The 13346-nt window shown below is 36.5% G+C and overlaps 1 protein-coding gene across 3 annotated transcripts in view; it reads right to left on the bottom strand.

Moving 5' to 3' along the window:
• Positions 1-13346, bottom strand: part of si:dkey-237h12.3 (teneurin-3) — a 306416-nt gene that overhangs the window by 244963 nt on the left and 48107 nt on the right. The window lies entirely within an intron of this gene.

Below are 13346 nucleotides of genomic sequence, written 5' to 3'. Positions count from 1 at the left end.
TTAGAAACAAAAGGGTTAAAACTTTAAATCCGCTGACAGTAAATTAACCAATCACGACTGTTTTCTGTGTGACTGCTCTCCCATTGGTTAGGATTCCGGAGCTGGACTGAAGGCCTTACATATTAGATTAACTACCAGCATGGTAAGGAATTAACAAAGGAATCAACCAATCATACTTTGATTTATAATGGAACCAATTTTGACAGAAAAAACTCACTGTAATCCTTCTGGAAGTTGTATATACATCACTGACTGTGAATATGAATGGTAGTCTAAGCAGGTTTGGGTTAGTTCTTAGGAATGTAAAACAACAACAGCTGCAGCTTTGTGCCAGAACTCAAGCTCAAATACATGTTACTGTCTGTTACAAGCTTCAGATGTTTGTGTTCAATCTAGGGAAACCAAAAATATTCACGTGTCCCAGTGTTAGTTTATCACTAATCCTCAGGAAGAAATGCCATACCAATACTAACAGAAATTAATATCATCTTTCAAGAGTTTCTTAACTCTTTCAATTTTATTGTGTACTCTGACTTTTGACATTTATGGCCCATACTGGACCACCATACCTTCTGTCCTCAGTTTCTATGAGTAGACTGAAATGTCCACAACATACTCATTCAATATAAAGTTATACTTTATGATTTTACAAATAATAACACTAGTGACTCTTTTCTACTGACTTAACTTTCTTAATGCAAACTTTTTCATGTATCTTAACTTACTAATGTATCTTAACTAATGCTCTCTTGTTAAATTCATTAATGCTAGCTTAACATATTAATTTAATTAACACAAATATATTAACTTCAGAAAAGTTGATAACTTAATTCATGTAAATGTATTAGCCTTATTAGTGCTAACCTGTTAACTTGATGACTTGCTGACTATTAACTTCAATAATTCTAACCTATTGACATTATTAATACTAATCAATTAACTTTATTCAGGCTAGCTTATTCACTTAATTATAAATTATTCAATTAACTTAATTAATGCAACCTATTAAATTCATTAAAGTTGACCCATTAACAACATTAATGCTAACCTACTGACTTTACTAATGTTAATCAATTAATTAGATTTATTTTAATTGATCAACTTTAATAATGCTAATCTTATGCAGACTAGCTTAATTAATGCTCTTATTAACGTCATTAATGCTAGCTCATTTACTTATTAACTTCTTTCATGCTAGCACATAAACTTCACCAATGCTTAGGTATTCATTTCAATGTTAACCTATTAAATTCATTGATGCTGACCTATCAACTTCAACAGTGCTACTCTATTTACTTCATTAATGCAAATATTATTGACTTCATTAATGTTTACCTATTAATGTCAATCATTTTTTATACATATCAGTGCTAATGTGCTTCTACCATTAAGCCTAAGCTATTACCTTCATTAAACCTAATCTGTTAACTTTACTAGTGCTAACCTGTTAACTTTATTCAATATCATCTGAGTTTATGATGCTGTGATTAATTCGGAAAAGACTGTAATGCTGAATTTTATCAGCTCACCAAGAAATTCTTCCCAGCAGTTCAGTAAATGAGAGGATGAGCTGAAGTGTGAATGGAGAGAGAGAGAGAGAGAGAGAGAGAGAGAGAGAGAAAAGGAAATGAAGAAGCAGTAGTTCTATTGGGACAACTCCATTAATCCATCCAGTTAATCTCAGCAGGCTCATAAATCCCAGCGTCCTGCCACACTTACACTTCCACTGAAGCATGAACGCTAACCGCCCGCTAATACTTCTCCCTGTCCCTCCTCGGCGCTGCTCACTCTGAGCTACCAGCCGACACAGAAACAGCTGCTTGCGATAAAACATCACCCCCAGCACCGCGGGCGCAGGCCGCAGAGTGCTTACACGGCACCAGGTGAAAAGAGCAACTCGTTCACAGCAGCACTGAGTGGAAAAGCCTTTGGCTCTAGGTGGCTAGCACCGGTAAACAAGCGCAGCACCATGGGCTCAGTCTAGGAATTTCAACTAAACAATAAACAGGGATGAACCTCATCATTACTGGTATCAAAATCACAGATTAAAACCCTTGTAGGGACAACAGCACAAAAACATGCTGTAATTTTATATTAACTAGCTCATTAAAATAAGTTCACTGAAAAAAGTGGAGAAACTGTGTGGAAAGTGTAGATTCTAAACTCTCAGTCCAGACTACACTAATGTGGGTAAGCAGAACAGGATATGTTAAAACCTAGTTATAAGTTCAGTGTGAGTGGGTGGAGCTAAACTGCTATAGGCTAAATTGGTGGGAACATATATATATATATATATATATATATATATATATATATCACTATTGGCTCTCCAAAATTGGAACTTTACAGGAGACAGAAAAAACATACTGTAGTTTTACTGCAAGTCCGTGGAACCAGACTCATTTTGGGCCGTTTCTTTTGCTCCATTCATCATGAAATTTACACACAGTGTAAAGGGCAACAGGTCCTTTGAAATTATGTCAAAAACTGAAAAAATGACAAAAATGGAGATACAACTCCCATAATCTGAACCTTGATGTGTGTGTGTGTATATACACAGAGATTCACTTGAAAGAGGCCCCAAATATTCTGCTGTAACTCCCATAATCTGAACCTTGATGTATGTTTAACTGATTACATGCAATACTGGAAGTGATCTTCGTTTTCTATACATATGAAGGGGTACGGGGCGTTTGCAGCCAGAAATTGCGGGAGGACCCCAGCTTGTTTGAAGCTTCATATACTGAGGAGGACATTGCATGCTGTTTCGTTCAGATTGCTTCATCCTAGCAAGAGTTACTACAATATTCGAGGCCTCTTTCGAGTGAATCTCCCTGTATATATGTATATGTATATGTATATATAGTGTTGCAAGAGACGTTTTTCTTTGGGGATGATTTTGCCTTACAACACCCTGCATGTATCCATCCACGGTGAATGGATATAAAAGGCCGAAAGCTTCTAGACACTGTTCTTCATCTCAACTCCCTGTAATTATTTCCCAAATAAATGCAAATCTTCAATGTTTTGATTGTTTTCTCTTCACTGTGACTGTAGCGCTACAGCGAACAACCAGCAAATTCTCCTCCTTGCTGAGATTCCATGGTTTGAACCATACTGCTTTCCATCATGCAGCAGCCTCGATGACAGGCAAGGTGGAGCGGCGATATTGTAGACTGTGCTAATGCATAAGATCCTGGTAGCATGTGCTCAAGACATAAATCTTATGCAGTTATTTCTTAGCTAGCTTGTGTAGTCTGCATTTCAATCTAACCAAAAATAGGGGCATCGGGACGAGGCCTTTCCAAACTTGTCTCGTCCTCACAAAAATGCAGGACGCACATCTTATGGGGCAGGTTAACACAACTGATTGACAAGTACGTAATGACAAGACATCAATTTGATAGAATAAGACAGACAGAAGATACACAAACACAGAACCTGACATATAATAACTACACAGAAAACTGTGTTGAGACTCCCAGCACTGTTCTCAGAGCATGACAGCACTCCACTCATTCTGATGTTGCTAAAAGACATTAAACCAATAATAAAACCACAGACACTCATATTAGATCATGTGTTGCTTACACACAGTTAAAGGCAATCAGTTTCATGTATTAAAAAAAAAACCCAAAAAACATAAATTGTTTATTTTGCATAAAATGCCTGTTATATCATCTCAGCCACTCCAAGTAGACAGTAGGACAATAGAATCTCCAGCATTCTTACTCTAATTAACCCATATTGGCAATCTGTCATAATGTGGGTGTCATAATTAATATGCTAGGCAAAATGCACATTTCACACTATCAAGTACTTAAAAGTAGCAAAGAGCAGCCAGTTAAGTACTAGCTGCATGCTTGATTAGGTTTAATAAGAGATATAATGCCACGCATTCTGATATGTTGCCAATAACAGCTAAATCAAATGTAAATACACTCATCATGCACTAAGACACGCTCAGTACAATTCAAAGGCTTTGAATCCATTGAAATTGCTGTTAAATGTTAGACAAAAATAATTTATACAGTAAAAACAGAAATGTTGCTAACTTGCTAGTAAAACATAAACTGACGTTCAAAGCCAGAAAACAAGACGGTTTGATATGAAAAAGAACATTTCACCCCATTTCAACATTTTAATTATGAGGTTCTATCTGACATTTTTGTCAAAATGAGTTATTCATATTTTCTTATTCTGCGACAACTTATTAACATTATGTGAGGTGTTTTTTTATTTTATTTGTAGGCATTTCTGGACTCTATCTGGGAAACAAAAGGTTCTATCTCCAAAGTCAAACTCTGACTTAATTCTATGAGGATCTATCTGTGAGCCAATCAGCACTTCGAGTGCACACAAGACGACCAATCAGGTTCTGTTTCTTTGTCTGTTTCTTTGTGACTGTGAGAAAAGTTTAAAAAACTTTATGAAACATTAAAACATGTTGCTGAAACTTTTTGTAGTCTTACCGTCTAAAGTGCCATACGTAATAAGCCTAAAATGTCATTAAATAGTAAACATTTGAATTGATTACATTATAAACTCTAATTTTATTTATTCATCCATCTTTTCATTTCCATCATCATTTCCATTCATCCATTTTTTCTTTCTTTCCCCCAAAATCTGATATTTTAGTGCATTAGAATCACATTTCTGATTTAAAACAAAAACTCACACTGCCCTTATACTGACATGCTACACTGACCTGCTGTGACAGGATATTACAGTAGTCGGTTGCTGTCTTAAACTAATGGGTCCTACCTAAAACTGACCTCTGCACTGGAGAAAATATTTAGCACTGACCCTTATACTGAAATCGCAATGCTTTTTGAAGATGATGATTCACCACCACCTCAACAAAAGCGCTTCTTTTCTGGACAATATCCTCAATCGCAATCCAAACACAGCTCAGATGCTCCTCAGAATAGTTCTGTGTTATCCTGATCTTAAAAGCTTGAGGGGATTCAGGTTGTTTATTTGGTATGAGAATCCCAGCATCTTTCTGAGCGCGTATCTCCAGACGTATCGCAGCGCAGCAGCAGAACAGACGGAGGCAGGTGGAAAAAAACATATCTCCAGAGCCCTTCAGTTTATAGCCTGAAGCAAAGTAAGGATGAGGAGGGGGCTGAAGAAGATGAAGGTGGATTGTACACTGTGAGGTGGAACACAGTATCACACCATACAGCTTCACAGCTCAAACACGTCAGATCTATAAATAGAGGAATGCACTCTAAGTAGTAGCTTTGTAATTAATGCTAATTGATAGCCCTTACAGTGTCAAGTAAGGGATGGGGGCATGGCCAGCCCCCCGCCCCAACCCCCCAAAGAGTGAACCCTTAAAATACAGCAGAGGATATATAAAGCAGATCAGCCTTTGACCTTATGTTAACATTACATTAGCAACCAGAGCAATTGGGCAGGCCTGCTTTCCCTCTCACACCCTCTTAGCAATTCTGCTACACAATTAACATTGTCCCAGTATAACGTGGAATTATAATGTGGAATGGAAAGTTCCAACAAAAAGTTACCAAATAAAATGTCAACATTAGCCTTGTAAAACTCAGATTTGACTCAAAGTTTGGCACCGCTGTTGCGAGAAACCAATACTAGCAGGTTTATCTGACTAGTTCAGTTTATCTGTCGTTCTTATTTAAAACAAAAAGGGGCATCCAAGAATAACAAACCACGTTAACTTAAGCATCAAAAAGTCACCCTGTAAAGCTGGAACTATTTATTAAACGTCAGAGGCGTCGTGTTCTTCACACTCGTACGTCTTTAGGTTTTAACGTCACACACACACAGGCTTAAAAAGAAGGTTTGACTTGATGTTTAGGTCTCAAATGATCTCAAAATCATTTTTTTATAACAATAGTAGATAATTCACTTACATCCTTAGAAAACACAGCCTTCACCAAGTTTTGCCTCAGTTCTCTCTTTGAATCCTCTTCAAAGAGGCCTGAAGCACAGCCCACACTACAAAAATGAACCAAATCCTCAAAACTGACATAGTGCAGCTTCGAGTTTAAACAGTTGCTGAACTAAATAAGTCATTATAACTTCAGCAATTGTAAGTTCTCTTTCTTTTTTTCTCAAATCAATGACAGAAACAAGTCTGGAGCCTTAGTTTGGTCTAGTGCAAGCCAGAAAATACATGTATTTGCATAGTTCATATAATATTTGTTAGGGAGCTTTAGAGGTGGACCTCAGGTTCCCATCACCACCACCATGAACAATTCTAACTCAGTACATTTCTCTAGAACATAGAATTTCACACCAAACCATTCTGAACAACTCTGTCGACATCTTATCCATTTAACTTTGTAGAAATTTTTTAAAAATTGGTGGGGTAAAAATACAGCATGATGTATTTCAATGTTTTGGTAGTTTTAAACTATCGAACTATCCTGTAGATCAAAAACATAGAAATACGTTTTGGTTTGCGTACATCAGTTAACCTTTCAGTTACATAAATGTTTCATGCAGTATCTGAGCAGTAAGCATGACTTTGCCAGTAAAAACAATATTAAATTTCAGTCTAATATTTTACAAAATTAAATACAGTAAAATGTAAAATGGATGTGTTGTTTTCAGTAAAGGTTTGGTTCTTGATGTCTCGCTGCTCTCCAGCCAGTGCATGGATTTGTTCCATCAGCTGGTTTAATTTAATGAAAGACTGATTAGATAAAGCAGGTTTTGGATGATAACTGTAAACACTGGATTTCCTCCAAGAGAGATCTGGACATGTTTGTGATAACACATTCACAGAATAATCATAATGGACTATTTATTTGTTTATTTCTATTTTTTGATAAATAATTGTTTACCTCCTAGATTGGAATCGCAAACACAATTTGCATTGATATCACGACAATACTGTATATTTTGTACATACTGTCCCCATAGAGACCTTCCTGAACAGTCCGCACCATCTTACGGTTCAGTTTAGATTAGCTAAAAACATTGAAGGTCAGGACTAACTGTGCCAGTTCTCCAGCTCTAGATTGCCTGAAACTCCAGAGAAGATTATGCCATCTGTCTCAATTTGCCAACCTCAGAAATGTTATAAAGAAAGAGGAGATTTGCAGAGAGGACAGACAGAACCAGCTTGGGTGTTTCAAGGCCAGATGTGAGCTCTACCAGGATCAGCAATCAAACCACTAATACAGATGACATAACATATGACCTTCAGGGCGTCCATAGGATTCCTGCACTCAGAATAAGGTCTTTTAGATGGACAAGGATGACACAACGCATTAAACATTCCAAAGCAGTGATTATATAACAACAACCTTGTGCAATATATCAATACCTCTGATGACCTTTGATTCCCCAAATGCCTGCTTTTGGCTACAGCGCAGCAGCAGGGCCTCTACAACTCGCCTCGCTGGTGTCACTCTGTCATTTAAAATGTTTAATCTCTATCCCAATTCAGACAGCTTGTAAGTAGTTCAGCTGAACTTTTTTTTCTTCTTTTTATGTATTTTATATATTTGTTTATTTTTGTTAAACCACCTTTTATTTATTACATAAAAAAGAAAAGAAGATTATATTTTAATTTAGTTTATATTTTCCCAGTTTTTATTTTAGTTAACTTTATTTGGGTGATTAAACTCTTAATTTCAAAGTCTATTTATGTTCATTTATGTAGGTATTTATTCATTTTTTATTATTTTATATCATTCTTTTACTTGACTATTTCAAATTTAAGTTTGCCTTGTTTATCCTTTTATGTTGAAATCCTATTGTTTGGTTTATTCTATTGGCTTTATTTTATTGTTCCCTTCATTAATTAAATCTTAATTATTCCTATTTTTTTATTATTAATGAATTTGTTTGCAAATGTGTTTTTTCTTCCCATTTATCTTGCTTGATTTTGCCTGATTTTAGATTGTAAAATTATGAAAATGTAATACTTCACGGCTTCCCAAATGCATCTAAAGCTGAACTCCAGTGCCTCCCCTAGAATGATGGAAAACGCTTTGTATTTTTTTAATATGTAAATCACATGGAAGTGTCTTTAGAACTCACGTCTAGCAGTCTGAAGGTTCTCCAGGAGTAAGTCGCTTTAGTGTGCATCATTTAGAGAAAAGAAACGGGCATGAACTCACACCAGCAGGAACTAAGTAACACACAAGTTTACAGCAACAACTTTTTTTAAAGCAGAATAAGCCAAAAGTTTATTATGAAAAGATATTACTCAAACTATTTGAACAAGTCTGTGCTGACTGGAGGTCAATCTAGCGAGAGCAAGGAGCACAAAAAGGCATTTTTTCAGCCAAAACAGTGAAAAGCGGCAATGATTTGTATCCCAAATCAGTGCTTTCACACAAGACATCGGTGAAGGTTTTCAGTTATCTGGGTTATTCAATTGTCTAGTAGCAGATATATTGTGATGAAATGTCTTCAAGGTTATACCACGAGTCCTGTTGCCTTGGCTTACTACCGCTTGATGTTTGTAATACAGACTGCACACAAAGTGAATGTTGCCCTGATATTCTTATCGTCAAATTTCTAGATCTGTGACAAATCCTCAGATCAGAGACAAATCGATGCGACAAATCATGACGACTGCGTGTGCAGCATGAGTGGTTCAAAGATGCAATTTTTCCAGGCTGTAATCTGTCATAGATGCCTCAATATTTCCGTTATCTTCTTTCTGCAAATGAGCGCTCAAAAAACAACAACTACAGCAAGCTGTTCAAACTCTGTCTGTTTTCTTAAGACAGTAAAGTTTCTGATCAGATACAGTTTGTCCAGGAGAGAAATTATGCAATATTGCATCAACAAAAGAACAACAATCGCAATCGGTAAAAGTTGTGTAGTGAACTGCTGAACCATGACTGTGATTTTTAAAAGTCATACAATGTCCACAAGCATGAGTAATCATTGTTGCAATGCAGAAGAACTTTAGTTTTCTTCCAGTCTCAGGCTCAGACGTTGTTCACAGAATAAAAGCCTTGAAAATTAAAAATATTCGGACATGGTTTTTTTTTCCGTGTTCATTTTTAAAACATGAAACAAGCACAGAGAGGTTCACCTCATTAGCAAATGGAACTTTGAGTGCTTTTACATAGTGTTTGGATGTCTGTAGCCAGGCTTGAGATCCTTTTGGAGGGCCAACTAGTGCTTTTTACATTTATAAGTAGCAAACACACAACCCATTCGTCATCTTGGCTGTTGCCATGCCAACACCAGAAATGACTTATCATTCTGGGTTCATTCTACAGGCAAAAGTTCAGGAAAAGTGTCAATCAATGGATGTCAGATTTGGTGGCATGTTCATTGTTCAAGATATTACGTTACAAATGTGTTTGTATTAGTTAATTGATGCCTGCATACAATTACATCCAGTGTATGAAGGCCTGTACACATGCCATCTGATATACACCGCACATGAAAACAAAGAGGACAGATTTTTGTCTAAAATCACTACTGCGCTCACAACCTCGCCTGTCGCAGCTATATCTGTTACTTTACCAGTTTAAACAGTCTGATGTGGAACAAACAATAGTGTGCTAAGTTAAATACTACTAGCAACTCATTATATGAGCCTTTCAGCAGTCAGTCAGTGTGTTTACATGCACTTAATAATCCAATAATTGCAAAAAAATCTGATTTTGTTAGAAATCCAATCCAATCAACGCGTTTACATGCATTGGGGTAATCAGATAATGGCAAAGCTCTGGGTCTACATTAGTCAGACGGCAATCAAATTTCAATTAAATTTTCAATCAGCCAATAAACCCACAGAAGAAGACGTGACATAAATGTGATGTAAATCTGAAACTTCATTTAAAAAAAAAAAAAACACACTGTGCCATTGAAAATATGAACATACATCATCTAGAAGATTAAGATAATGTATCCTTTATTCATCAAGTATGTATTAGGTTTCACCGTTGCTCCAAATATGTTTTGCAGCCATCTCACGGCAACACTGCTGCTTATTTTTGGTTCCGTCATCTGTTTTTGATCATGTGCCGACAGAAAAACCTGAAAGAAATGAGAGTAAGAGTTTACACGCACTGAGAAATCTGAACGCTGAGCTAATATCCAGCTCTCTTTCTCAGATTTCAGAGTATGCTGTTTACATGACCATTTGGAAAATCAGATAACTGCAGAAATCCGATTATCGCATTACTGTGTGCATGTAAACTTTCACACTGTCCAGTTTTTTAAAGCTGTTCAAGAATTAAGTTTGAAGGTGTTTGTAGCCAGCAAACTAGACAATTCTGATTGCTGGTAAACCAAGCTGGTTTATGTTCATTACATATATGTTGGGCTAAGTGGTTTACAACTGGTCATTTTGTACAGCGTTCAAACAGCCCATTTCTTTTGGAGTTGGCAGTTCTCAAAATGACATGTTCTGTCTCACAAGCCTGTTTTTCAATGTGTTTTATACCACAGCTTGCAGCAGAAGTGGGTTCATCTCATTTTTGTTTCTGGACTAAAAGTAATTTCTGGTGTTTAGCAGAAAAACTTTCCGGGACTCTCCTCCTGCTGTTTTTTTTTTTTTGGTGCCACTTGTTTTATTACTGTAGTTCTCCCAATTTTTATAAGAGTTTCCTGAGTTCAGCAGTTTTTTTCTTCTGTCATTTTCTTTCAGTCTACTCACTGACTCCACCACCAAAACTTTTGGCTACAGACTATATTTTTTTAACCAATCATGTTCCTGTATTTAAAAGTTAAGGTGGAAAAATCATCGGAGCAATCTATGTTATTTTTAATATGTCTATTTCATGCACAGTAAAATGATCTTAAAACTAAAAAACTATATTTTAATGTTAATATTTTAATTTTAATCTTAAGTCCATTAGTCTTAAGTCCATTCACTTTTCTCTGAGGCTGTGGCAGCCTCACTAATCTCACTGACATCACTGTCCATGTCTGCAGACAAAAGGACAGAGCCATTTCACCTTTTTAAGCCCATTTTAAATTACAAGCATGAGTAATCATTGTTGCAATGCAGAAGAACTTTAGTTTTCTTCCAGTCTCAGGCTCAGACGTTGTTCACAGAATAAAAGCCTTGAAAATTAAAAATATTCGGACATGGTTTTTTTTTCCGTGTTCATTTTTAAAACATGAAACAAGCACAGAGAGGTTCACCTCATTAGCAAATGGAACTTTGAGTGCTTTTACATAGTGTTTGGATGTCTGTAGCCAGGCTTGAGATCCTTTTGGAGGGCCAACTAGTGCTTTTTACATTTATAAGTAGCAAACACACAACCCATTCGTCATCTTGGCTGTTGCCATGCCAACACCAGAAATGACTTATCATTCTGGGTTCATTCTACAGGCAAAAGTTCAGGAAAAGTGTCAATCAATGGATGTCAGATTTGGTGGCATGTTCATTGTTCAAGATATTACGTTACAAATGTGTTTGTATTAGTTAATTGATGCCTGCATACAATTACATCCAGTGTATGAAGGCCTGTACACATGCCATCTGATATACACCGCACATGAAAACAAAGAGGACAGATTTTTGTCTAAAATCACTACTGCGCTCACAACCTCGCCTGTCGCAGCTATATCTGTTACTTTACCAGTTTAAACAGTCTGATGTGGAACAAACAATAGTGTGCTAAGTTAAATACTACTAGCAACTCATTATATGAGCCTTTCAGCAGTCAGTCAGTGTGTTTACATGCACTTAATAATCCAATAATTGCAAAAAAATCTGATTTTGTTAGAAATCCAATCCAATCAACGCGTTTACATGCATTGGGGTAATCAGATAATGGCAAAGCTCTGGGTCTACATTAGTCAGACGGCAATCAAATTTCAATTAAATTTTCAATCAGCCAATAAACCCACAGAAGAAGACGTGACATAAATGTGATGTAAATCTGAAACTTCATTTAAAAAAAAAAAAAACACACTGTGCCATTGAAAATATGAACATACATCATCTAGAAGATTAAGACTGCAGAAAAACTGCAGAAATCCGATTATCGCATTACTGTGTGCATGTAAACTTTCACACTGTCCAGTTTTTTAAAGCTGTTCAAGAATTAAGTTTGAAGGTGTTTGTAGCCAGCAAACTAGACAATTCTGATTGCTGGTAAACCAAGCTGGTTTATGTTCATTACATATATGTTGGGCTAAGTGGTTTACAACTGGTCATTTTGTACAGCGTTCAAACAGCCCATTTCTTTTGGAGTTGGCAGTTCTCAAAATGACATGTTCTGTCTCACAAGCCTGTTTTTCAATGTGTTTTATACCACAGCTTGCAGCAGAAGTGGGTTCATCTCATTTTTGTTTCTGGACTAAAAGTAATTTCTGGTGTTTAGCAGAAAAACTTTCCGGGACTCTCCTCCTGCTGTTTTTTTTTTTTTGGTGCCACTTGTTTTATTACTGTAGTTCTCCCAATTTTTATAAGAGTTTCCTGAGTTCAGCAGTTTTTTTCTTCTGTCATTTTCTTTCAGTCTACTCACTGACTCCACCACCAAAACTTTTGGCTACAGACTATATTTTTTTAACCAATCATGTTCCTGTATTTAAAAGTTAAGGTGGAAAAATCATCGGAGCAATCTATGTTATTTTTAATATGTCTATTTCATGCACAGTAAAATGATCTTAAAACTAAAAAACTATATTTTAATGTTAATATTTTAATTTTAATCTTAAGTCCATTAGTCTTAAGTCCATTCACTTTTCTCTGAGGCTGTGGCAGCCTCACTAATCTCACTGACATCACTGTCCATGTCTGCAGACAAAAGGACAGAGCCATTTCACCTTTTTAAGCCCATTTTAAATGAGGATGTACCGGAACGAAGAGTGCAGGTGTAAATCACGCTAATGTTTGGTGAGAGGAAGTGCTCCAATGGCCACATCATGCCCAGGTGGGCCGTTGACCCAAGAGGCCGCGGGAAAACCAGCGACTCGGCAAAAAACGATGGCCTAGGGTGCTCTGGGACTGGAACAGGAGGAATTCAGGCAAGGAAATGACACACAGATGGTCAGTGCTTATAATGATCTAATGCTGCCTTCATGACAGCTGGAAATCTTCCAGCTTGGAAGTTCATACACCTCACCTCAGTGTCACTATTTCACACTCCTTAAAATAAAGGTTCCTTTAAGGTTCTTGGCCTGGCTTATACCTTAAAATTTTAGAGGAAGCAGAGACGATGCTTTGAATTTTAAACATGTATCTTTAAGGAACCACTGAATGCTTCTTCAAGCCAGAGAGAACCCAGAAATAACTTTATTTGGCACCTTTATTTTTTAAATCTGAATGTAAAAAAGCTCAATTATTAATACTTAGAAATAAACCTCAACCGATGAACCAGCGGTCTGAGTATTTATCAGCAGACAGACAGACTGTGGCACGTATTCATACT

The sequence above is a fragment of the Pygocentrus nattereri genome, chromosome 8 (assembly GCF_015220715.1).
Source record: "Pygocentrus nattereri isolate fPygNat1 chromosome 8, fPygNat1.pri, whole genome shotgun sequence".
Classification (NCBI taxonomy): domain Eukaryota; kingdom Metazoa; phylum Chordata; class Actinopteri; order Characiformes; family Serrasalmidae; genus Pygocentrus; species Pygocentrus nattereri.
This window is presented reverse-complemented; position numbering and strand designations above follow the sequence as displayed.